This window comes from Myotis brandtii, unplaced genomic scaffold (genome assembly GCF_000412655.1).
Source record: "Myotis brandtii unplaced genomic scaffold, ASM41265v1 scaffold528, whole genome shotgun sequence".
NCBI lineage: Eukaryota > Metazoa > Chordata > Mammalia > Chiroptera > Vespertilionidae > Myotis > Myotis brandtii.
Window position 1 is genome coordinate 296,818 of NW_005369930.1, and position 26,713 is coordinate 323,530.

At 46.0% G+C, this 26,713-nt stretch overlaps 1 long non-coding RNA gene across 1 annotated transcript in view; it reads left to right on the forward strand.

Moving 5' to 3' along the window:
* LOC106728058 overlaps positions 1-26,713 on the forward strand; it is a 48,466-nt gene that overhangs the window by 730 nt on the left and 21,023 nt on the right. Inside the window, exon 2 of the long non-coding RNA XR_001364304.1 lies at positions 6,046-6,166. This is a non-coding gene — a long non-coding RNA (uncharacterized LOC106728058). The remainder of the gene's footprint in view (positions 1-6,045; positions 6,167-26,713) is intronic.

Genomic DNA, 26,713 nt, shown 5'->3' on the forward strand with positions numbered 1-26,713 from the left:
CTGGAGACTCCTATTCCGATACCCCCCTGAACCCCAACGTGATGAGAAAGGGGACAGCAAGTCACCTCCTCCCCAAATGGTTGGTCATGTTGCTTGTGGGTTCAACACTTGAGGTCCAGACCCGTTTCTTCTCCCCTTTCACAGTGGGAGAATGAAATGTCATTGCTGGTGCAATTATTTTTAGGCCATGGGTTTAAAGGTAGGTTAATGAGCATGAATACGTTCAATTCGGGGAAGTGAATGCTCATGAGGACCATCTTCAAATAGAATTAACAATTTAATAGATAAGTCATCTGCATCCGTGTCTGAACTAGTCACCAGGCACTGCCTTGTCAGCTCGCGACTCACGTGCAGCCTAGTGCTGAGAGTGCTGCCAACACCGCAGAGCTTGGAAAGACCTGTGTGCGGGCACTTCTGTTCATTATTTCTTGGGGGTTCTAAACCAGTGGCCCACGGATAGATTTCAGGGAGTGTGCAAACTACTAGAAATTGTTTGCAATTAGTTTCTGCATCATTTGTGTGTGTGTGGAGAAGAGAGTTTTTAGAGCGCATGTCATTCCCAGAAGCTGGTCCCAGTAAGAGTGAACATCCTGGCCTCTGCGATGCCCCTCTGGAAGGGTCTGCGTGGGGTGGGCTCACTGCTTCAGGTGACCAGGCACCAGTATGGTCCCACTGGATGGAGCTGTTCAGGTCCCCTGACCTGTTAGCATGGACCTCACTTCCGTTCCCCATTCACCCCTTCTACTGAGTTGGTACCCCCATAATTACCATACCTCCCATTATGCAGAAACTTCGTTTAATAAAATGCATTCACGCTTGCTCATTGTGATTTTGATAACTATAGAACGCAGAAAGCAAATATGGGGAGTAGTGGAGGAGGTCTGATCCATGCTAAAGCCCACAATTTTCAACCTAGTTACCAATGCAGGAAATAGATAAGAAATAAACTGGATAATGTGTTCCGAAATTGGAAAGAGTTGTCGGGCACTGTTTTATATCCCCTGAAATAGCAACGATGAAGTAGACAGCTCACCTCCACAAGGGGAAGGTTAGATCCAGGGCAATGGAAGCTTTATGTGGACAACCAGCCTGTGGTCAGGAGGTGGAGAGCCAGTGGCTCTTTCTAAGGATAAAAACTGAGATGAGCCCTAACTGGTTTGGCTCAGTGGATAGAGCGTCGGCCTGCAGACTGAAGGGTCCCAGGTTTGATTCCGGTCAAGGGCATATACCTTGGTTGCAGGCACATCCCCAGTAGGGAGTGTGCAGGAGGCAGCTAAATTGATGTTTCTCTCTCATCAATGTTTCTAACTCTCTATCCCTCTCCCTTTCTCTCTGTAAAAAATCAATAAAAAATATATTTTAAAAAAAACTGAGATGAAAGTGTAGAGGTGGGGTAGGAGGTGGGTAGGAGGTGGGTAGGAAATGAGGTGTTTGTAGGGAAATGAAACTTCTGTATTCTCCTGTCACCACATCTGTGGGTGATGATTTCAAGGCAATAAAACCATTTATTTAGGTGTGCACTCAATAAATGTGAATTGAGTACAGCTGACCCTTGGACAACTTAGTGCTGACCCTCCCCACATATAGTCAAAAATTCATGTATAAATTTTGACTCCCCCAAAACTTAACTACAGTCATCCCTAGGTATTCAGGGGAGATTGGTTCCATGACCCCCACTCAGATACCAAAGTCTGTGGATGCTCAAGTCCCTTATATAAGATATCATAGAACAACACATGGAGTCAGCTCTCTATGTCCATGCATTTCCAACCAGGGATCTAAAATACTGTTTTCTACCCATGGTTGGGAATCTATGGACATGAAACCCAGGGATATGGGAGGCTGACTGTGTATTTATTTCAAAAAATCTGTCTATAAGTGGACAATTCAAATCTGTCTATAACTGCACAATTCAAACCTATGTTGTTCAAGGGCCAAGTGTCTTAAAAGAAGACATAGTGTTGGGTACTGACCAGACCATTCACAATTGGTTTTTATTTGTTTGATTTTTTTGAACAGCTTTATTGCACTATAGTGGTAATACAATATACTGCTTGCATAAGTTTTGATAGATCTCTGATGTATGGATATACCTGTGAAAACCACCACCACAGTCAAGTTAGGAGCATGCCCATCACTCAGAAACATCTCCTCAGGCCCTTTGGTAAATCCTCCCTCCTGAACATAAACCCTCATACCCATCACTAGGCAAAACCACTGGTCAGCTTTCTGTCACTATAGGATAGTTTGCATTTTCTGGAGTTTTACATAAAAGGAGTCGTACAGCATGTAGACTTTTTTTGTCTGTATTCTTTCACTTAGCAAATTTATTTTCAGGTTCATCTACATTGTTGCATGTTTCGATAGTTTATTCCTTTTTATTACTCAGTAGTATTCTCATGTATGGATGTGTTAAAATTTGTTCATCATTCACCTGTTGTACATTTGGCTTGCTTTCAGTTATTGGTTATTACCCATAAGGTGGCTATGAACATTTGCATACAAGTTTTTGTATGCACATAAACTTTCATTTCTCTTGGGGATATATCTCGAAACAAAATGATTGGACCATATGATAGGTATTTGTTTAACTTTTTAAGAAAGTGACAAACTGTTTTTGAAGGTGATTTACCATTTTTCATTCCCACCAGCAGTGTATGAGTTCCAGTTGCGCCACATCCCCACCAACACTTGAGATGGCTAGTCATTTTAATTTTAGCCATTCCAGTAGGTGGCTTGAATTTGCACTTTTCTAATAACTAATGATGCTGTTAATAACTAATGATGTTGTTTAATGTGCTTGTTGCCATCCAAATATATATATTTTTATGAAGTCTCTGTTTAAATTTTCTCTTTTTTTTCCTTTTTCTTGGGATGTTTGCTTTTCCAATTAGTGAGTTATTTGTTGACTGTTAAGAGTTCTTTAAATATTCCGGATATAAGTCCTTTATCAGATGTGTGATTTACAAATAGTTACTTCCAATCTGTGACTAGTCTTTTCATTCCATTAAGGAATGAAAACTCTGCTTTATCAAAAGGCAGAGTTCTTAATTTTGAAGTACAATTTATTATTTTTAAGTGAATTCTACTTTTGGAATCATATTTGCCTAACCCAAGGCCACAAAGACTTTCTTCCAGAAGTTTTATAGGTAAAAGTTTTTCATTTGGGATAATGATGCATTTTGAATTTGTTTCTAAATATTTTGTATTTTTCATGCTATTGTAAATGTTTTTTTATTTCAATTTATGATTATTAAAACACTTGATTATTGTATATTTACCTTCTATCCTACAACTTTGCATAACTAAATTTTTTGTTTCGTTGCTTTTTTGGTAGATTCAATAACATATTTTACATAGATGATCATGTTGTTTATAAATATAGACACTTTACTTTCTCCTTTCCAATCTGGGTGCTTTTTACTTCTTTTCTTGCCTTATTGATTGTCTAGCAACCTCCACTACAATGTTGAGTAGAAATAGTAGATAGTGGGTATCCCAGTCTTATTTCTGATTTTAGAGAAATAATTCACCATTAAGTGTAATGTTAGCTGTAGGATTTTCATAGATGCATTTTATCAATATGAGGACGTTTCTTCTACTAATAATATCATGTGAGATTTTTAAAATTAGGAATGGGTATTAGATTTTGTCAAATGCTTTTTGTGCATCTATTGCAGCCATGGGCAAACTACGGCCCGCGGGCCGGATCCGGCCCCTTTGAAATGAATAAAACTAAAAAAAAAAAAGACCGTACCCTTTTATGTAATGATGTTTACTTTGAATTTATATTAGTTCACACAAACACTCCATCCATGCTTTTGTTCCGGCCCTCTGGTCCAGTTTAAGAACCCATTGTGGCCCTCGAGTCGAAAAGTTTGCCCACCCCTGATCTATTGAGACAATCCTATGTTTTTCTTTTTTTCATTTATTAATATGTGAATTTCCTTGATTGATTTTCAAGTGTTAAATAAACAAACCTTGAATCCCTGGAATAAACCCCATTGGTCATGATGTATTATTTATGATAGTATTTCCTTCTCCTGTATTATCTTTATCTGGCTTAGTATCCAAGAAATGCTGGCCTCATAGAATTAGTTGGTAAATGTTTCTTTCATGGTTTGCAACCCACTGGTAGGTCTTGAAATCAATTTAGTATTTTGTTAACGAGCAGTTTTTTAATGATACAGAATAGGTATAGGATATCAGAGTTTATCAGATGTGAGTTCTTCATTTCCACTATATCTGTTTTCTGAGTGTGCACTGGCTCATGATGTAAAATGTCATAACTGTGGGTTGTGGTAAAACGTTTGTAACACTGCTCACCATAGTGAGTGAAGGTGGTCAGATCTCGTTAAGGTGAAAATCCCTTTGTGGAAAAGTCCTCAGGGCCTTTGCTGAGGGTGACCATCTTATTCTGGTTTTCAAGGGAAGATTTGTTTTTAACATCAAAAATCTTGCTGTAGAAGAAGATTTTTGCTCTCCCTACTCTGTGCCCTTTGTATCCTGTTACTGTTGGTGGTATTTAGTGCTAAATATAAGTGGTTGTATGGAATTCCGTAGAGATCTTCCCATAGAAGCAACACCCATTTCCAGGCAAGGCTGCCTACCATAGCCTGATTAACCCCTCCTTAGTCTGAAATGTGGAACCTCACCTTTGTGAGTCCTGATTCTAGTCCTGGTGAGTTTGCTGAGCAGGTGCAGGGAGGAAGGGAGGCAGGAGAGGGATGAAAGAAGGGAGGGGAGAAGATGGGGCAGGGAGGAGGTGCATGGTGGGAAAAGGAGGACCTTTAAATTGGAAATACACAGTTCACCTCTTCCATGTAATGTAACCTTTCCCAAGTCACTTTTATTCTCCACCCCAAACTTCCTTATCTGCAAAATGGCATGACACGTCCTAACTGTTGGTGCGTAGTATGGCAATTCAATGAGACAGTGAATGGAAACTGCTTGGGATGTCCAAATGGAAGCCATGCCTGACTCCCCAGCCCTGCTGCAGCCACATGGCTTCCACTGCTGACTCCCTGCTGGTCTTAGAAGGGAAGAAGAGGGCGACAGTCTCATTATTGAACACGTCTACTATAGAGGGGCTACTACTGATCAAGTGTTAGTTCAGTCCAAAACATCCCATGCTCAGCTCTAGCACAAGGAGCTGCCAGAACCAATCACCCCAGAGACACCTTGTGGGAGCTGAGAATCATGGGAAGGGTGCGGCTGGATGGATGATGATGCCAGGTGGGGTCACCGAGACATCCAGCCAGCTCCATGGCTTGCCGGTCTGCGGGGACCCCAGAAGCAGGGATGACCAAGGTAGCATAAATATTTTGCCATGGTCATCCTCATGCACCCGTGTTTGGACAAAGCCTGTGTCCTGGGATGCCATTGCCCAGGGATAACTGCAGCAAGACTTGGAGATTTCAGTAATGTGTTGCTTAAGGCCAGTTTGGCTGCATGAGCAGAAACTCAATGCAAACGTGCTTACACTGCAAATGGGAATGCATTGGTTTGAGTAACTGAGAAGTCCCGGCTTGCGCTGACCTCAGGGTTTCAGATGGATTTCTCCTGAAGTTCTGTTTCCTTTGGGAGTGGCTCCGTTGGCACAGCCGCTCTCAGCTTGTAATGTCCTCAGGTCCGGAGGAAGCTTCCATGGTTCCACAGCACTCCCACTGGCATTCCAGGGAGGAGTCGGCTGGCCTTGCATGGGCTGCGCTCCCACTCATGATCGGGACGTGCATAGACAGCTCTAACTGGAAATATGCCATGTGATCAACAGCCCTGAGTGGCAGGGCAGAGCTCCAAAAAGGAAAGGTTGCTGGGCAGACAAAATGCAACAGATGCCCCTTATTTAGAAGAATAACTTGTTGTATTGGAGGTGTAGATAAATGTCCAGTGATATAAAAGCTTACATTTTTAGAGCTTTCAGTAACTTTTTTCAGAACATTTTTTCCCTTCTGGCTGATAAAAATATTTGTTAGAAAAGCTTGTGAGTCAGCTTCCTAGTAGACGTGTATTTTAAAATTCTGAAAACTCGGCATTATTTTGTAGGGCTTGATCTGTCTACTCTTTGCTGCCGTGACCATCTAATGGAGTCATAGTTCCCAGGAAACGTCTTCATGGGGTGCTGGACTGTGGCATCTGGCACCGACTGATGTCTCCATGGAAGGAGGTAATGTCACATTCCCCCACTCATTACACCACATAACAGGTGGCCTTTAATTTTATAATTGTGACAAAGATCTATATTTTTGCAAAGCCAACTGGAAAAATGTTCTTTTTGCACCCATTTAGCACCCCCAGTAAATTTTGTTAGCTAAGTAACTCTGAACACACTTCAAGTGGATTTTGAATTGAAGTCTCCCCTTTACAACGGGTTCCTTGTCAGTGAGGCTCTAAGAAGGCCCAGGAGGGGTGGACATGGAACTTCTTGGCTGAAAGCAGGAAGGTCTTTGATGCCAACAAGACTCTGTGTGGCCAAATGAGGCCTCTCCCCCGACCCTGAGATGGGAGAGAGCCAGCATAGCCAGCGTACGTACCTGCCTACACTGCCAAGGCTTCGTTAGAGGGAGGGGAAATCTTGGCAATGGCCCTTTGGCTGAGAGCAAGAGCCTGGGGCTGCTGACTGCAGCTGGGCTGCCTGCACCACACTCTCTCTTTCGGGAGAGAAATCAGCCGGATCTACACAGAAAGCAGGTATGTTCCAGAAGCCTGGATACCCTGCAGCTTGGCATGCAACACCCAGACATTTGGGTCTTGTGGCCTCAGGAAATCAGGCGCTGCTTTCAAGGACAGGAAGCCCCAAACTGCCCCCGCCATGCTCGGCACCACTGGTACTTCCTTTTACTGGGCCTCTAAGGCTGTGTTCGCAGATGGGCAGAGAGCACCCTCCCCCTCCACCCGAGGGATATCTTGGCTGAAATCCTTCTCACTTGAGATATGAGGGGTGAGGACCGAACATGTCCCCGCGAGACACAAGCTGGTCGTTCTAGGTGTACAACAACTCGTGAGGGCTTCTTGATAATGTTCTGAGGACCGAACACTCCAGCCGGGTGACCTGCTCCTGGAACAGGCGACCTCGGGATGTCCCAGAAGGAAGTCAGAGCACTCCGCAGCAGTTGGCAGTGCTCAGCCGGCGTCCCCGCTCCCCAAGGGATGAGGCTCATGCCCTGGAAGTCTGGATTCACATCCTCCCATTGAGACGGCTCAACTGTCAAAGTTATGACTCATGGCCTCTGACCAGGATCCTTCCAGACTGGGCCAAGCAGGGACACACACACACAGACACACACACACACACACACACACACACACACACACACACACACACGGCATGAAACGTGTTGTGCATTCAGCACAGGAGAGCTGGGTTTGCTTTGAGCTGGTGTTTTGCTGGACCCGCTGCTTGGAGCTTGTGATGCTTCCTCCTCCCATCGCTCTTCTGACTCCCGCCCTCAGGCTGGCTCTGGTCTCTCCCTCCTCAGAAGTGCGTTAGCGTTTCATTGTGGTTTCCTTCTGGTGCTTGAGGGGTTGGTGAGAGTGGGGAGAAGAGCTGAAGAAATGGGTGGTGCAAGGTCCTGCGTTGGCCATACTGACTGGCACCCCTCATGTTGATGTGCAGAGGTGCTCAAGGCTGTGGTGACCCTTGGGGCTGGAGAATGTGTGGAAGTCATTTCCATTGTCACGGTGATTGGGGAGCATCACTGGCAATTAGAGGACAGAGCTGGGGGTACTGAACACCCTTGCCTTGTGCAGACAATCTCACCCACAAATTTACTACACGAAGCGACATGTGTGCCTCTGTTGATAAATTCTGGAATAGGGGGAAAAGCAGAGGAGAGTGGAGGGGTTTGTGTTCTCAGCTAAGGCATTTGGACCTTCTTTAGATGGTACACGGAAGCCATTGAGAGTTGTGGGGAACTGAAGTGCCATGTGACTGTTTTGGTCTGGATGGGACCATCCTTTCAGTCCCAAGTTTGACAGTGAGTGAATGCCCAAGCCCAACAAAGGGCCTTTGGTTTCTTCCTCATGGCCCAGGTGCAAAAGACAAGGGTTAGATGATGGGCCTCCTGCATCACTCGGGTCCCCCCAGAGATGTCTGGTTCAGGTTTCTTTGAGGTACCTGAAGGAAGGAGGCAGACCACCTGCTGGGAGGCCCGGCCTATGGGAAACTCTGGAAACGAAGGCCCGTGAGGGCAATAGACAGTGTAAAGGTTTTACCTAGACGGCGGCCCCAAACAGGGAGATGCTTAGACTCTAAGGCAGCGGTTCTCAACCTGTGGGTTGCGACCTCTTTGGGGGTCGAATGACCCTTTCACAGGGGTTGCCTAAGACCATCGGAAAACACATATATAATTACATATTGTTTTTGTGATTAATCACTATGCTTTAATTATGTTCAATTTGTAACAATGAAAATACATCCTGCATAGCAGATATTTACATTACGATTCATAACAGTAGCAACATTACAGTTATGAAGTAGCAACGAAAATAATGTTATGGTTGGGGGTCACCACAACATGAGGAACTGTATTAAAGGGTCGTGGCATTAGGAAGGTGGAGAACCACTGCTCTAAGGGAACCGCCCAAGAACCATGGTTTCTAGGATAATCGACAGCTTTCACGGAACCAGAGAGAGAGAGAGATGCCATATTCTAGGGAAGGTCCTTTCTGATGATAAGCTGTGAGCATGTGTTTCTAGGAGGGGCCGAACTGTGGCCTCAGAATGTCCCGGGTCGAAGCTGTAAGAAGGAGGGAGGAACTGCCATATGCCTTGAATAGGGGATGTGTGCGGAAAACACCATCTCCATGACTGTTTGGGTCGTAGACAGCCTGGGGACACGCTGCTGACAGCAGCTACCTGTGGGAGGGAGGGGAAATTCCCTATTTGCTTTATTCGTATCTTTCTGCACTTACTGAATTTTTCACAATGAGCATGTATTACTATAACCTGTAGAATTTACAAATACCAACAAAGCCCTCTGAGGGTGAGCATTCACTGTTGCATAAAGAGGAACTTTTATAGAAACTGAGAAGGTTTAAGTAAATGACAGAGGCACAACCGCGTGTGAGGCCGGGGACTCTCCACCCAGACAAGCGTTACACACGCTCAGCTGAAAGCGTCTTCCCTGGGCGGTCTCTCTGACGACCCGAGGCCAGCTGTGAGGCCAGCTGTGTGCACGGCGTGCATGCGGCGTGCTTCGGTGCTTAGGCTAAAGCAACCTAATTACAGGGTCATTAGGATTGCTTGGTTTGTTGGGGTGAATTATCTGATTACTCATTTGACTGTTGCCTTCTCTTATCTGTAACAGTCATCAAGGATCTTTGAAAAGTCATATAACTTAGTTTATTCATTTGGAAAATTATACCGATAACCATCTTACCCAGCAAATGGTCTCTGAAGACAGAGGCGGCTCACTTAGTTTTCACAACAAGAATTAGGAAGTGATTCCAATTGTTCTGGAGAAGGCACTGAATGGTACTGCTGAGCCCAAACCTGGCAGCATAAAGGAGCAGGTGACAGTTAGGGTCTCTCAGGGGAAAGTGGGGCACTCGCTCTGCCCCCTGGCCTTGGAGGGGCCATGTTGCACCCTGGGCATTTGATGGGTTAAAACTGGGGAGAAGCGTGGAAGAGTTAGCATGCATAGACAGGCCCCAGGTCTGCTTTGTCATTTAATGTTTACCTAAAAGGAGTCATGAACAGTCTTAAAAACAAGATTTAGAGAATCCCTAGGAGTTTCAAAAGCCTCCCCTCTTTGATGGGGACTGGGGAAGAGTTTTTAGGGAAACCAAGCAAATGCGTAGAAAGGGAGTTTAGTACTCGTCTCTCCCCTTGAGTCTAGGAAGGAAGTGTGGTTATATGAACTGATCAAATCAGAACTGGGCTTCAGCATGGATGTCACCTCCCCACTTTTTCTCTAATAGGTGTGTCCCAGATGACTCTTTCTCCAGGAGAGGAAGGATTTAAATGCAGCTCCGTACGGGCAGCAGTGGGGATGGCAGTAGAGTATTTTGGTCGGATCCGAGTTCATGGCTGGCTGGAAGCCGAGGAAAACGTGATGGAAGGCAGTCTTGGGAGGAACGGAGTCATGCTGTGAGCTCAGTGGGGACACACCCACCAGTGCGGACAGAAATGGAATCCTGGACATGAATGCTGGTGACACGTAAACAAAGTTATTAAAAGGAAATTGAATAAACTGTGGCACACATCTCCTCACGAGTGCTGACGTTTTGCTGAACCCTGCAAGTTTCAAACAAAACGATGAGCTCTGCTTTAATTAATTAAAAAAGAAGAACTGTTTTCACTTGGAGCTTGAAGAGGTCTAGAAATGTTTGGAGAGTATCCAAAATATTTATAGCAGCCTCCCGAGCCTTTAGGATTGACTCAGCTATTTGAACACATGAAGAGTCAGTTTTTAACCTCCACGGACCGGCCAGTTGTCACGCTCAAGGCACCACGGTGGAGCTGCCACGCCCTCTCAGCGCAGCCAGCCAGACTCAGTCCTCAGGAAGGCTGTGCACATTGGTGTGTCCATGTCCTGGCCACCAAACAAGGACCAAGATCGGGGTGTTAGCGGCCCCACGCCCCTGGAGGCTTCGGGGGAGGCTCCTTCCTGCCTCGTCCAGCTCCTGGAGTTTGCCAGCAGACCTTGGCTTGTAGACATGTAACTTTAATCTCTGTCCTTACACAATCTTCTCTCTGTGTCTCTTCTCTTCTTATAAAGACACCAGTCCTATTGGATCAGGACCTCATCTTAACTAGTTACATCTGCAATGAACCTATTTCCAAATAAGGTCCCATTCTGAAATACTGTGGGCTTAGGACTCTAGCACATGAATTCGGGGTGACACCTTTAACCCGTAACATTGGGTGATGGATGGCAATGCTGGCAGAGCTTCACTGGGACTTGTCTGCCCTCTGCGTGCTTCGAAGGGGAGATCGTGGCTCTCCGTTTCCCCAGGACAGCAGAGCCAAGTGGACCCACCTTCTGGGTACTCCCGCCTGAGCTGCTTTCAGGCGATGGCTTGTTCTTCTGTCTTATGGATATGACATAATTTCAAAGCCCGACTCTCACTCAAATATAGAATGAACAAACGTCAGAGATTTATTAACTCGCCCTAGCCTGTGTGGCTTAGTGGTTAGAGTGTTGGCCCACACCGAAAGGGTCAAGGGTTTGATTCCCAGTCAAGGGTACATACCTGGATTGCAGGTTCAATCTCTAGCCCCAGTCAGGGCTTTTGTGGGAGGCAACCAATCAATGTGCCTCTCTCACACTGATGTTTCTCTCTCTCCCTCTGTCCCTTCCACTCTCTCTAAAAATCAATGGAAAAAAATATCTTTGGGTGAGGGTTAATAGAAAAAAAGAGATTTATTAACTTATTAACGAGGGAGCCAGGAAGTTGATAAAGCTTGTTCAAAGAGTATTTAAGGAGCAGGGTATTCACAGACATTAAAGGAGGAATGTGAGCGCAAGCAGGCTGGGTCAGATACAAAGCTGGTGAATGTCTTTCAAGGCCGTTTATATATATTGAATGTATCTTTTCCTGCGGGCAGAAATTATTTGCCTCTTTACCAGAAAAGATCTGAGCTCTCATGTAACTTACAGAGTCTGAATCTGTAATTCATAGTAAATAGCCATGTGAGACCAGGCATTTGCTGCGATGATGAAATAGCCTGGTGGGGCCTGGGAAAGAACGTCCCAGTGTGACAGTGGAGAGACTCGCCACCTGCTCTCTGACCTTATTTCCAAGTGTGGAGATAAGCACTTCCCATAGATAATGGTATGGCCTCTGTGAGGAGGCCATCTTGTGTATCAGGAAGTATCTTGGAGAACTCTTCACCGTGTAGGGTGTTATCAATCAGCCTTTAATCTGTTCTGTACTCATGCTGAAGCAGTGATTCTAGATAATAAGAAAGATTGTACTTGGGCCAGATTCCTTTACAAAGAAATTCTAGGTGGAGAGATGCCAGCACTCAGTTGGTAGACCACTGAGCGAACTTGGGCAATGTGAGCCTGGAGATGCCTCCCTCGGGGCCACTCATTTTCACAAAAGGCCGGTTTGTTGGGCAATTCTTATGTTGGTATTTATTGGAGAAGGGAATTCTTATTGAAATTTCTTTCGGGGAGCCAAGAATAGGCACTTGGACTACGGCATCTATGAAACAAATTCCAGGTACAACCAATAAATGTGGTCAAGTTCTTAGAATTTATAGTGAGAACCAACCCTCCTCTGTTACACTGTCATTTAGGATGTGCTGATGGGATGTGCGTATATTTCATACACAGGGCACCCCAGACCTCAAGGTGGGGCCTTCCCTGAGTCAGGCAAGTAGAGGCAGGTCATGGAGGTGGGGTGTGAATGCAGGTCCCCTTCCTTCTGGCTCCTACAGGCAAATCCCTTGAGTCTGACTATCACACCACGTGACCTGTCTCAAGGCGGAAGCTAAAGCACAAGCTTCCTCGGGATCTATTTCCCCGCTGGAAATCTGTTACTAGAGTCTTGGGACTCAGAAGTGGAACCAGCTTCATAGCAGTTCGTGTGACTGTCCGTCTTCTCATCCCTGGCACTTTCCTTGTTGAAGATCCTCTGGTATTTAGTCACTCCTCATCCTCCTGCAACTCACGAAATCCAAGGTTATAATTGCCTATCTGCATGACATAGGAAATCTCCCAGGAATTGGGCAGAGAGCAAACCTGGCCAGTACTTGAAATTGCTTCAAGCAGTATTGGTTTACTGGCCTTAAAACAACCAGCATCTGGTTAACTGTCACAGGAGGAGCGAGAAGCAGCCGTCGGAACTTTGCGATGATCTGTGTGTGTACGCAGTGAAGCAAATGGTGTGCATGTACTGAAGATGTACACGCAAGGAGAAGGCCTGCGTCAGAATGCTGAAGCCTTCCTCCCATTCCAGGTTTTTAGGGTTTGGAACAGGCATGATTTATGCATCACACAAAAATGGATTTTCTTTTACTGGCTTTTTATTGCAAGAGGCAAGGGGAACACAACCAATTAGTTATGGTTGGTCAGAGTTGCCAAATCCTATATGATCACAGAGGAGAGAGAGCTAAGTAGGGCTTAGGAAAGCACATTTCATTGGCCCCAAAGGCAAGGAGATCAGTATATTCTGGTGCCGAGAATGAGCTAATGATGTCCAGGGATTTAACAAAATAAATGACTTGTTGAAGTTATACCCGCTAAAGTCGTGGTTTGCCAAGTGTGATGCAGGCAGCCCTGGAAACTGCTCCATTTTGGAGGGAGGATGCAGAGGCTGGAGCCAAGGAGACAGAAATGCCTGCCTGCTCCTCTCCAGGCTGCGGTGGAGTCCGGCCTCCCCTCCCACAGCCTGAGAGGGTTCACTACAAGGGGCTGACACCCCTATGTACGGGGTGCTTGTTGAGGACCATAGAAATGCGAAGGGATTTAGACTTGATTTCATGCACCTGGACTTGATTTCAGCCTTCTGGACTCTGCATGTGAGTCGAATCATGTTGGAAACGCAGAAGGAAAGCGGTGGCACTTTGTAAAATAGAAGTCCCGGTTGAGCAGATAGCTTTAATTTTTATGAAACTCAGGTTGAAGACATTGTCTAGTTGTGACTATCACTGTCATTTACATGTAAGATCCCAGTCTTGATGCATTTCTGTGTGTGTAGGTTCAGGGAAAAAGAAGTTATTTTACAGAAGAAAAATTTTGAGGGCTTACTAAGGGCCAAGCATTGTGCTAGGTGCTGGGAACCCAAGATCTGTGGGCATCTGAGAATCATGAGGTATTGGCTGAGGGAGGGGCTGGTACACAACTACCTCTTGAGTGTCTATTGCATTGTTGAACACATTGATTAAATTACTTTGCTTTGTTACATTATACAGATGAGGAGTGCGAGGCTCAGAGAAGGTATTTTGCCTAGTGTTCGAAGCAGAAGTGGTTGAACTGAGTTTGAATCCAGGTCCATGGGCTCCAGAGTCTCTACAGTCCTCTTGCAATGACCCTTCCTGTGACCCATGGGGTGGTGGGGAGGTGCTCTCATCTTTTACACGAAGAGAAATCTCCACGTCATGTCACTGCTAGGAAACGTGTCCTATTGCTGACTGGTCCATATCGTTGTTGGTACCGTCTTCAGAGGGCCCAGCATCCACCACACAGCAGAACCAGGCCCAGGCAAGAGTGTGCAGAGGGCACCCCAACCTCAGCTGCTCTGAGAACATAGTCACATAGCCAGGAAGTTACAGAGCAGCAAGAGTGGAGGGGCCTAGGTCCATGCGCTGCCTCATGAAGCTGTTACCCCAACAACTTTGGTCTGCCATGAGCAAGAAATGTACTTCCTAGTTCACTGATGGTCATTGTGACATTGGGGCTCTTTGCTGGAGCAGCTTAGCCTTGACCCCAACCTGGTACAGGGTGGAGGTGGTGTGTGAGTCCAGGTATCTTTGACACGGCAGTTGCTTTTAGGATGCTGCAGGGACTTCCCTTGCAGGTGCTCTGGGTCGTGGGGACCACCAAACTGCTCTCAGGCCTGTCACAGGCTTGTGGCCTCTGTCCACGTCAACAGGCCCAGTCCCTGTCTGCCACATCTCCGGCAACCGTGGCTCCTTCGTGGGCCCCTCCTCCGCTCCCCTGTGCCCTGGGCTTCCTGCCAGCCTCACCCCTGTGCTGACATCACAGTGCAGAGACTCTCTCTGGGAGGCTGCTGTGGGAAAGTTTATTTCAGGTCATGCCTGTCTCCCAGGGCTGCAGAAATCAGGGTCATGTCCTGAACCAAGGCTGTATTTGACGCTTCTGGTTTCTGTTTCTAAGGGATGGATAAAATGCAATTGAGTGAGAGTAAATAAAGGGACATTTGACCTTTGCCAACACTTCGGGAGGGAGAGGAAGAGCTGCAACAGTGTGTAAAGTGAGAACAAGGGCTGTAAAGACTTTACAGCTTGTTTGACATTGTGGGCTTGGCCTTTACAACCCAAGGGGCCGGCCTCAGGCACAGCTGTGTTTCCTCGGATGGTGACTCCGAAGAGTGCAGTCCACCGAGTCACAGAGCACGGTCCCCGTCCCGTGTAGCACCCTGGAAACATCGAGAAGGTCGCCTAGGTCCTCTTAACTTTTCCAAAATGAGACCAGACTCTCAGGCCAAGCAAAAAACAGGGAGTGCCGGCCAAAGAAACGTTTTCGTCCAACCCCATTTATCTGATTTTACCAGCATGTAGCTCTGTCTTATCAAAACAAGTCGTTTCCTCTCTGTTAAACTAGGCAGAAGTCCTGATAAATGTGGTGGGTGCGGGATTTAGCAAAAGATGGGTGTTGCTTTCCCTTGCCTTGGGCTGGTCAGTCTGTGGACGGTGACCTTCTCTGTCCTTGGTGGTGGGGGGATGGGGTGTGTGGTGTGGGGTTTGGAGTGTGAATGGAGATGATGCAGGTGAGCAGGCAAGCACAGACTTTCATGGTTACTGGGACTTTCACTTCTGTCCACCCTTTTTGTGTTCAAGGTCGTTTGAAGCGTTGTGTATTTCATTCGTTTGCTCCTAAACTCCTCTAAAACACGGAAGGTGTGCCTGAGGAAAGTTGCTGACTTTTATTTTATAGAAGAGGTAAACGAAGGCAAACATTATACAGGTAGAAATGGAGAAGGTCCTTTAAAAAACATGTCCCACTAAGGCCTGAGGTGTAGACAGACAGCAGCACATTGTTGAAGGTCAAGTCTGTGCTGTGAGCTCCTCTTCTTCACTATGAAGAATGTGCACCGAACACTGTTCAGAGTCACCTCCTGGATTTAAGAGCTGGGATCAGAGATGTCCCACTTCTTGGCTCAGGCAGTTAGCTGCTAAAAGACAATACAGGGAAAATGAATTCACAAAACCATTGGGAATTCACACATTTGTGATGTTTATTATTCAAACTTTCAAGCATACACAAAGCAGGGGACCAATGTCCGGAACCCTATGAGCTAGTACCATGGCAATAATGCCAGCCCCTGGCCCGCCTTGTTTAGTCTGCACCACACCCACTTCCTCCCTGGGTTATTTTAAGCCAGTCCTGGTTGCCATATTATTTTATCTATAAACATATCAGAAAGTATTTCTAACAGATAAGAACTTGAAAACCCCCACACAGCCACAAATCCATATTGACAACTAAAATAATTGGCAGACTCCTTAAAATAATCAGACAACAGTGATCAGAAGTCCCTGGTTGTTTCACAATATTTTTAAGTTGCTAGTTTGTTTTTCCCCCCAATTAGGATCTTGTAATCATTTCATCTCTGGGCCAGGTCCTGGGCTGGACACAGCAAGAGGACATCAGGGAAGAGGGACAGACCGTACCCAGTGGCTGGCCAGTGCTGTGGGAGGATGTCTGTGAACAGGGGCATGCTGTGGCCAGACACACACCCTTCGGGAATGTGGTCACCCTCCAAGTGTGGTGGCGTTTGACAAAGAAACATGCATTCCACCTGGAGGGATCCTTGCACAGAAAAGCAAAGACGACGGTGTGTGCTGGAAACTAAAAGGCTCATCGGGCTGAGTGGAGGATGTAGAGGCTAGAAGGGTGAGCTGGGACCTCCTCAATGGGTCCTGAAAGCCCTGCTAGAATTCAGACTGTATTGGAGACCATGGGGATGCTGAAGTGTTCCAATAGGAAACTTGCTAGATGGAAGCGTTTCTTCCTGAGGGTCTGCATGTTTCTGGCTTTGTGAGCCTCAAACCCTCCCCCCGCCCCCCGCCCCACACCACCATCAGTGTGGTACCTCTGCCCAGTCTTCTGTCTCTACCCATCCATGGTGGAATGTCTTGTTTGAATAGAAAGGAGACACATGAAAAATTCTAAATATCTATGTGCAACTATGATCTGTATTCTGGCTTGCAGGGATCTCTGGTTTATAGCCGATCCCTAGCACTGGCCTGGAATATCATTGACATCCAGTAAGTATTTATTGAATAAAATAATTAACTTTGGGGTGGGGTGGGGTGAGGGGTCTTAAAACAACACAAATTCATGATCTTACCATTCTGGAGATCAGCAGTCTGAAATGAAGGTGTCACAAGACTGCTTCCTTCTGGGGGCTACAGGGAGAATCCACTTCTTGCCTTTTCCAGCTTCAGGAGGTGCCTGTGTCCCTGGGCTAGTGGTGCCTTCTCCATCTTCAAACCAGCAGCACAGCATTTTGCAGTCCCTCTCTTGCCTCCTGCCTCCTTCTTTCTCTTATGAGGACCCTTGAGAGTTCATTTGACCACCATAATAATCAGGATCATCTCCCATCTCCACATCCTCAACTTAATCTCACCTGAAGAGTCCCTTTTGCGTGCAGGGTAACATAGTCACCAGTTCTGGGTATTTAGATGTGGATGTCTTAGCAGGGCATTATGCTGTGACCACACGAACTACATAAAATTTGGTGCTCTGCGGATCAGGGACACGTTCCCAGGGTGGATGTCGGTCCAGGTACTTCAAGCCACACTCTTTCGTCAGATGGTTTGTTAGAATTCTGTTTTAGTGTTATACATTTCAAAGTAAAGTTCAGATAAACCATTGAATGTCAACAATTATAGAGGGTGTAAAATAATAACACCTACATGTTTACATAGGAAGTGGCTTTTTAGAACATAAACGTCGGATGCTGAGGATTGCTCTGCTGTCTGTGGTTTGTCTCTGCTCAGGGCTGCACCAGCTAGAAACAGCTCTTCGCTTTAGCTCCAAAGTTCTGAGCCTGAGGATCTGCCCATGCCTCCATAGTGGGGTGGGAGCGGGATTTGGGGGCTCAGGGTCACAAATATGGCTGCCATCACCTCCCCCTGAGCACAGAGTTTAGAAATTTGGGGCTGCCAGCTATGCAGACAGCCACCAGCCCTCATCTCTGGATGACAGCTCATTAGGCCCCTCCGTGATCTGGGCCTAGAGCTACCTAAAAGGAGACATTGTTTTTATAGGAACGTGTGGCACTAAGATAGCTAAACTCCCTTGGATGGTCCAAGACATCTTAACCTTCACCAACCTGGGCTTCATGTCACATTCACAAGGTCCTGTTGTTAATTTCAGAATCATGGACTCCTATTTGAGGTGCACCGATTAGATTTAGAGTGTGTGTGTGTGTGTGTGTGTGTGTGTGTGTGTGTGTGGGAGACCTGTAGGGAAGGCCCGCTCCTCTCATTACCCATCACATTCCACAGAGGTAAGCCAGCAGGAAGACATGACATCATGTCCAGTTCTATGAGTCGCTGGACAATTCTGTGGTTCCTGACCCAGGCGAAACGCATGATCGCCAAATGGGAAAGTGCAGGTTGTTACAATGCAAGATCCCTGACATCCAAGCTCCTCTTCACACTGCTTCTCTGTAGAGCAACCTAGGGAAGCACATACATGAATACTTACTAAGTGCCAGAGGCTATGATGGGCGTCTGGACTCAGGAGTCTACAGTTGGTAGGATTAATGATAGGAGCACATGTGGGTTAAGTAGAACATAGTGTGGGATTAGTGGTGGAGACTAAAAATGATGAGAAAGCAGCAAAGCATTCACTGGAGTTTATGGGACTTTTAAGGCCTTAGAGGTTGGATCTGGCCCATCCTCATTTCCGATAGCAGAGGGAGCCACGGAAGGTCTCAGAGCTTGGGCATGAAGGATAAAGCTACGCATCCCAGTGCAGGATGGGTTAGGACAGGTGGGTGTGGAGGGGCATCTGAGCTGAGAGGTCATTGAAAGAGGCTATCCTCAAACTAACAACCATCCATTCTGTGATGGTGACATGGCAAATGTAAGAGAATTGAGAAAGAAGATGAATGAGACTTGCTGACACAGAATGATAAGCCTTGGTAAACTCTTCAATGGCTCCCCATTGCCCTTGAGATGATCAGACTTAGCTCCTCAGCGTTGCTTGCAGGTATGTTCCCTGTTCTTCTCTCCCGTCTCACCTCTCTCTACCTCTTCCTGTGTGTATGCCTGATGCCTGAGTAGCTGGATGACTCACCGTTCTCCCATGGGCCTCACATCTGGACCCAAGTTCTTCAGACATATGATTGCCTTGGCCTGGACACTCTCCTTCCCCCTCAGCCCTGACTGTCTGTCCCCCATTCCATCATCCTTACCTCAGCACAGGGTTCCACCCACTGGGACCCTCTCTTGAACCCAAACCTAGGACTGACTCACCAGGCCCTTCCCTGTGCCTGGCCCTTGGGCTGTGACCACTTTTTGCGTGTAGATTTTGCTAGGCCACCCTGGCATTGTGGGTACTCAGCAAAAGAGTCTGAATGTCTAAAGGATGGAATGAATGTGAAAAATGGGGGGGGAGGGCAGGGAGTTAACACAGACCAAGATTTAGTCCTGGGCCACTGGAGAAGTCATCCAAATAGGTAAGTATTCAAAGTTCTGTTCTGCAAAGACCCCATTAGGAGAACGAAAGGACATGCTACAGACAGAGAGAGGATACTGCCAATCACACACCTAACAGAGGACTTGCATCCAAAAATATAACAAGTGTTCTAAATTCAGCTGCAGAACATAGCACAATTCTATTAGAAAATGAGCAAGAGATTGAATAGTTCACCACATCACTAGTCATGAGGGAAATGCAAATTAAAACCATAAGGAGCTATCACTCCACGCCCTTCAGAATAGCTAAAATAAAAACAGTGACAACACCAAGTGCTGGTGAGGACGCTGAGAAACGACCTCTCACCGGCTCCTGGTGGGAGTGTGAGATGGCACAGCCACTCTGGAGACATCTGGGCAGTTTCTTATAACGTTGAACATACCATGCCACTCAGCAATCACACTCCTTGGGATTTGTTCTAGAAAAATGAAGACTGATGTTGACACAAAAGTTTGGAGCAGCTTTATTTGTAAATAGTCAAAGACTAGAAAACAGCTCAGATGTCCCGCAGCCACAGACGTTTGCAACTGTGAAGTGGGAGGTGCTGACACCGCCCCCTTATATGGGTCTCAGGAACATTGGGCTGAGGGAGAAAGCTGGTCTCAAGAGGCACATACCCAACATCCCATTTGTGTAACATTCAAAGTGACAAAACTATAGGGATGGAGAGAGGTCAGTGGTGGCCAGCGGTTAGGGTGGGGCGGTGACCATTCAGTGGTGGCAGTTAATTCGTTATGACTTCATCAGGTGGCAGGTACAGAAACCTGAGACGAAGTGGTGTATAGGAAACGTGAGTTCATTTGTTGGCTTGTGTAGCTCAAAGCCCAGGGGCAGAGTGGGCTGATGCCTGGCCCCGGCCCCGATTCCTTTCTATGGATTCTCAGGGCCAGCTTCACTCTCAGGCAGGCCCTGTTGGGCAGCCAGACAGGAACTCCTAGACTTGGGAGGGGCAGCCTCGGACCTGGAGGCTCCCGGATGCCTGGGGACCTCTGGATCCCGGTTCAGAGCACTCAGACCAGGTGGACTCCCAAAAGAAAGCCTTGTCCCTGGGCGGAGGGACAAGGGTAGAGGTGGACCAACTTTGAGTATCATTCACTGATGTCTCACCCGCTGCTGGCTAGCATAGGGAGCAGTGTTTAGAACAGCACCCCACACATGGTCAACTCGGGAATGGCTGAGTCGTTATGCAAAATGAATCTCTGTCCAATTAGCCAAGAACCCACAAAGATAACACATGGGGGTTGTGCTGTTTTGGAAGGTGAGCCTCCCGTTCAGTGGAGATGAGTGCTGAGGATGGAGGAGCCTGCTGCTGCGGCCTCAGCACCTGCCACAGTCTGTTAGGATGGCCATAGCCGTGGCTAATGACAAACCGAACCACCTCAGAACGAACACGTCGCTCCAGCTCCCCACTGGCCTCTTTGCCATTGAGAGGTGTTTGTTTCAAACAATCGGACAAAATCAATGGAAGATGTATAGACTCACTCGCTTGGAAAGTTATTTGGGAGGTTATCATGTAGCAGGGGTCCAGGTGAAGTGGAGAAGATGAGGAAGAAAGCTGTGTGCAAGGAAATTGTTTCCAAAGTATAATTCTGACAGCTTAGAGCTTTTAGTAGAATTTAGTTTTGAATGAGAAAAGCCGACTAAGAGAAGAGAATCCTGGCATTTCAAAGCAGGTTCTGCGTCTGGGCATTTCAGTCAAGCCCAGTCATGGTCCCCACTCCTGGGCCGTCTGTTCTCACCGATGTGGGGGTTTGGGGAGGTAAAAGTTACGTATAACAAGTTGTACAGTTTGATAAATTGATAATCCTATGTAACCCTCACCCCTGATAAAATACAGGCTATCTCCTTCACTTCTCTCCCCCGCCTGCTAGAGGCAGCCAGTCTCCTGATGTTCTCATCATAGGTAAATCTGATCTAGTTTTTTTTCATTGTTGTTAATCCTCACCCGAGGATATTTTTCCCATTGATTTTTTTAGAGGAAATGGAAGGGCGGGGGAAAGACAGAAAGAGAGAAACATCAACATGAGAGAGACGCATCCATTAGTTGCCTCCTGCACACCCAGGTACGTTTCCAAAATCGAACCTGCGACCCTTCAGTCCATAAGCTGTCACTCTAACCACTGAACAAACTGGCCAAGATTGATCTGGTTTTGAACTTAGACATGGAGGCACGCAGTTTGCATTCTGTGCTGCTGTCCCTCAGCATAATACCTGTGAGATTCATCCTCATTGCTCTGCGGAATGTTTTGGATCGTAGGAGGAAGTGTGGCGTTGCCAGGATCTTGTATCATTTTCCTCCCACTACAGAGCGTGGGGAAGGAGATGCTGCCCTGTGGCTGTTTGGCCCCGTGTAGATGAATCCCCAATTCCTTGGGGAGAGGGAAGCTCATGTTGCTGGTGAGGGGCCCCAATTTTGTGACTTTCAAAACCCCTCGTAACTGTGTCCACAACCCCAGCAGGGCCTGCACAAAAGGCCCCACCCGGGTGGTTTAGAATAAATGTTAAGTGAAGAATAAATGAAATGCAGGAACCTAATGGTTGAGGTGTCTTGGGGCCATCACTGCTCATGTGGTCCTCCAGCAGCTGGCGTGAGAAAGTGGTCAGACTCCGTGCGATTCATCTTAACAGGAAGGCTGGCCCTCAGATGACGGGCTGGTGGTGTAATCCATGTGGAGAAGTTCCAAAATCAAACAGTAGAATGTTCAGAATTCTCTCGCTCCATCTAGAACTCGATTCTTGTTGCCGAGATTCTGTTTTTCCTTACAACAAAGCAGGAATTTAGATGCTCTGAAATGTCAACAAACCAAAGGTTGTAGGCTCACGGGGGGCCTGGGGTTCTTATTTCAAACTTGAAAGAGCTTGGAATAAGAATGCATCATCACTAATTAGACCCCGGGCTCCAACAAGGCAAAAAGAAGCTTTATCACAACCACCCACAGGCTGGAGGGAGATAAAAGCCGTTCCTCTAAGATCGGGGACCACAGGCAGAGCCGCACCTCGCCTCCACACTGGGGGCTCCCGCCAGCTAGAGGCCAGCCCCGAACATCATAGGCCCGCAGATTTGATGGGAGCAGAAGGGTCATCTCATCAGCTGTGTGTGCAAGGAGGCCTCCACCAGCCCCGTCACACCCTCCCATCCTCATCTGGGCTCCCACAACTCCCCTCTCCTTTCTCCTACTCTGTGGAAACTGGGGTTGTTTCAGGAAACAATGTATATGAATCTAATGAATAACCAAAACTTAGAATCAGGCTTCCAGGAAAAAGATGCAGAACACCGTCAGGCCCCCTGCAAGTCCTTTGTTTTCTGGGGTGGAGTGCAACTGCAGGAGGTATTTAGAGTTTTCTCTATTGTTCCACTGCAGTGGAGGTAAGCATGCTTTGAGCTGTTCCTGCATTGGGACTTCCGGTTTACAAAGTCCCTCCCTCCTCCCCACCACACTGAGTGATGTCTGACCAAGCAGGTGCCTCGGTGACTTCAAGGGGCTCTTCCAGAACGGAATGTCAGAATGTCTACCTCACCCTCACTCACAGGGCCAGAACTTCTGAGAGGGGACTTTTCGCCCACTGAGAATTTGGACCCCCTCTTTATATCTTTTCTAGCACCCAGTATATTGGGTGCAAATAGTAGGTGCTCCATAAATACAGGAAAAAATTATAACCCTCACAGTAGACTCTTCTTGAAATCCAACCTATGCACTATTTAGCTTTTTTTAAATTTGCACAGCTCTTCGAAGCAGAAGACCAAACTCCTTCCCAAAGCTCTCCAAAAAAATACAAATGATTCAGTATTTGAATATACATTCTTTAACTAATAGCACTGTCTTGGTGTAAGGTCAGCCAAGTAGTATGTATTGAGTCTTAAAGACATTCATATCCTGTGTTCCAATATTCTACTTCTGGGAATTTATCCAAAGGAAAGAGTTCAAAATATGGGGGGAAAATCCTTATGCCCAAAAATATTCATTATAGGATAGCATTATTCGTAATAGTGAGAAGTATAAACGCACCAAATGTCCAACAGGGAGATTATTAAATGAACTGCAGTAAATTCTACTTAATGGATGACGAAAAAGCAATAACACTTATCAAGAGTTAACAACCCTTATTCATACATCCATGAGTCATGGCAGAGTGTTCTGTGTGATAGCCCTGTTCTGAAGAAAGAAGATTAGGTTTATGATATATGAGAACAACTTTTCTTTTCTTGAACTACGTATAAAACTTCTCGGAGAGAGTATGGCAAAAAAATGCTCACCATGGTTTTCTCTGGGTGATGGAACTTTAAGTGATTTCTTCTTCTTTTTAAAAAATTTCCAAATATCCTGTAATGAACATTTTATCATAGAAACCTCTCAATAAGATGTTGGCTTCCCTTTGTATGCGTTTCCTATTCGTGTATTTGCTGATTTCTGTTGTTCTGACACCATTCCCTGTGTGTGTCACCTTCTCAACGCACTGGAAATTCCTTGAGCAAAATGAGCATTTTATCATGGAAACCTCTCAATAAGATGTTAGCTTCCCTTTGTATGCATTTCCCACTCATGTATATGCTGATTTCTGTTGTTCTGACACCATTCCCTGTGTGTGTGTCACCTTCTCAACGCACTGGAAATTCCTTGAGCAAACCAGTGACACCCTGGAGACCTGGAGTCCAAGTGCAATGCAGGGCCCTGCATGCAGCGGGTCCCCTCCGTGCCTACAGAGCAGGACGCATGCCTTACCTGCGCATTTCCCCCACTGTGCAGATGAGGAAACAGAGAGGAGGACCCCAGCCTGCCAGAGGACACAGCGCTGGCCGTGCCGGATCTTCACTACACACCACCGATAAACTTCAGTGGGGGATTAATATTTTTAGTCTATTAATATTATTCCGGAAACCATGTGAATCATTTCCAAACACCTCCATTGTTTCAGTGCATACTTTCCTTATGAGGCTGCCTTTGGTGGCCAAGGAATTCGCATGCTATAGCAGAGTCCTCATAAATCTCCAAACAATAGCCCCCGATTGTCTGCTTCTCTGGCAGGAGGACAGACATTGCAGCTTTGGACTCACTTTCTTCCAAATATGCACACTGTCAAAGACAGGACCTGGCGGTGACTTCAGTAATCATGGTCTCATTGGAGCACGCCACTATTGTAGCAGTTAAGAAAGAAATAGACATCCAGGAAGATGGTCAAAAGGATGGCTTTCCTCAGGCTAAATATTCTTCAAAGTGAGAGTCATACCCAAAATAAAGGACAACTAACAAAAGCTCAGCAGGGAACTCTCTAAAAGTAATGAGGAAATTTAGAGAAAAGGCCATCCCTGGTCCAGTTAGCAATAACTCAGTTGCTCCATGGGGTGGGGGAAGAGAAGTAGGAAAAAATAGAGGGGAGAGACCCACCGGGCTGAGGTTGGAACACCCTTTAAAAGCTGTTACTCAAGCATCCCTGAATTTACACTATTTTTGAAAGAGTGAAAAATGTAAATATCTGTAAAGGTGAAGCAGGTTAGTGGTATTTGAATACTAAACTTGTAATTAGAATAGATATTTTGAAAGACTAAGCAAAGATGCAATGTTGATCAGAATCCAAAAGCATTGCCCAAGCCCATAAAGATGACAACACAAAGGACCTGGTAGAATGAAAAAAATGTCAACAATGAATCACAGAGGTTTTACTTGCAAATATTAGGGATGACCGTGGAGGTGGTAGTAGTAACCATGAGAATTGTGATAATAATAGCAACCGCATTTACTGGGTGCGTGATGCATTGTCTTGTTTAATCTCACAGCAACCCAACAGGGCAGGCAGTCTCGTATCAATTGTCCAAATAAAGAAACTGGGATGATGACATAATTAATAAGCAAGCAGGACCACGTTGCAACCCAGATATCACTTTCAGGCCTTTACCCTCAATGTGGAAATGAATAATTCAAAGATTAGTTCCAGGCTCGGCAGGTGCCGCTCAGTGGCTGAGCATCCAGCCATGAAGCAGATCACAGTTCAATTTCCGGTCAGGGCACATGCCCGGGTTGAGGACTCGATCCCCAGTGGGGAGTGTGCAGGAGGCTGCCGATCAATGATTCTCATCATCGATGTTTCTACCCCTTTCCCCCTCTCCCTTCCTCTCTCTAAAATCAATTTAAAAAATTAACTCCAGAAACTTTCCTGACTGAAAGTGGATCTTGGCATTGATATTACAGGCAGCACAACTTGCCCCAAAGCAAGTTTAAAAGTAAAGCTCCACCCCAACCTCCAACCCCAGGCACCTACTTGCCAAGGTTTTAGATTAAGAAAAAGAAGAAAGGATCATATAAACACCCATGAAGAAAAGAGAGATCGTAGCTGAGTATTTTGGAATGCATCCCTTAGACTTTTGAAATGAGAATAGTTTGGATGAAATGTTACATAAATACAATTTCAGTATATCTCCTCTCTGCTACATATCCCCAATGGGAGCTTCAAACGAGGCGTATCTAACACATCACTCTCGATTTTCACCTGAAACCTGCCCTGGCCCCTTATTTTTGTTAAACAGAGCTCCTATGTCCAGGTTTCTACCACACTTTCTCCAAGTCTTCTATAAGGGAGGAGAACTAGGTGCCCAGTTTCTCCAATCTCTCTGAATAGTTAGTGAAATGTATACCAACTCATCAGGAATTTCTGGAATTGTTACCGATATCCTGGAAGTCCAAGCCAACCACAAGAGTCATCCCCACCATATGCAGCCAACCGGAAGCAGCTCCAGCAGGTGGCATCAAATTTCAGGAGGACCTGGTCAGGTGTGGCCTGCGAATTAGCCAAGCTTGCCTAGGTCACTGACCTCGCAGTAATGTCATCCTACAACCTACCTGTTTGGATTTTTTTGGACCCCACTTGAGGTGGGGTTTTATTCTATTTCCAAATTGTAATAATTAGAAGAAGGTGATTATAATTGAATCTAAGAAGCAAAGATGCATTTAACAAATTTTACAAAACTTCAGTATATCATATTGCAAAAATATGTAAATCAACTAAGAAAAATAAACATGAATATACTTAAGCAAAGGGAAATTAAGACTATCTTCTTAAATAAAACAGAAATGGTGCATATATAGAAAGCACAGTGAAAGGTATTTAAAGGCAATCAAAACATGGATACGACATATTGTATTTATAACATGAAGAACAAGCATTATTTCATATGGCAATGTTTCCCAAATTTTAGGCATCTGCATGCTAATTTTAAAGTTTTGCCTTTTCCCCTCCACACTTTGGGACTTCCATCTTCCCCCATGAAAACACGGCACAATAAATAAAGACTATAAATAGATGGACAATGGCAGTCAAAACAGAGAAAACAGCACAGCTTTCAACCCTCCCCCACCACCAAAAGGGCGCTTGAC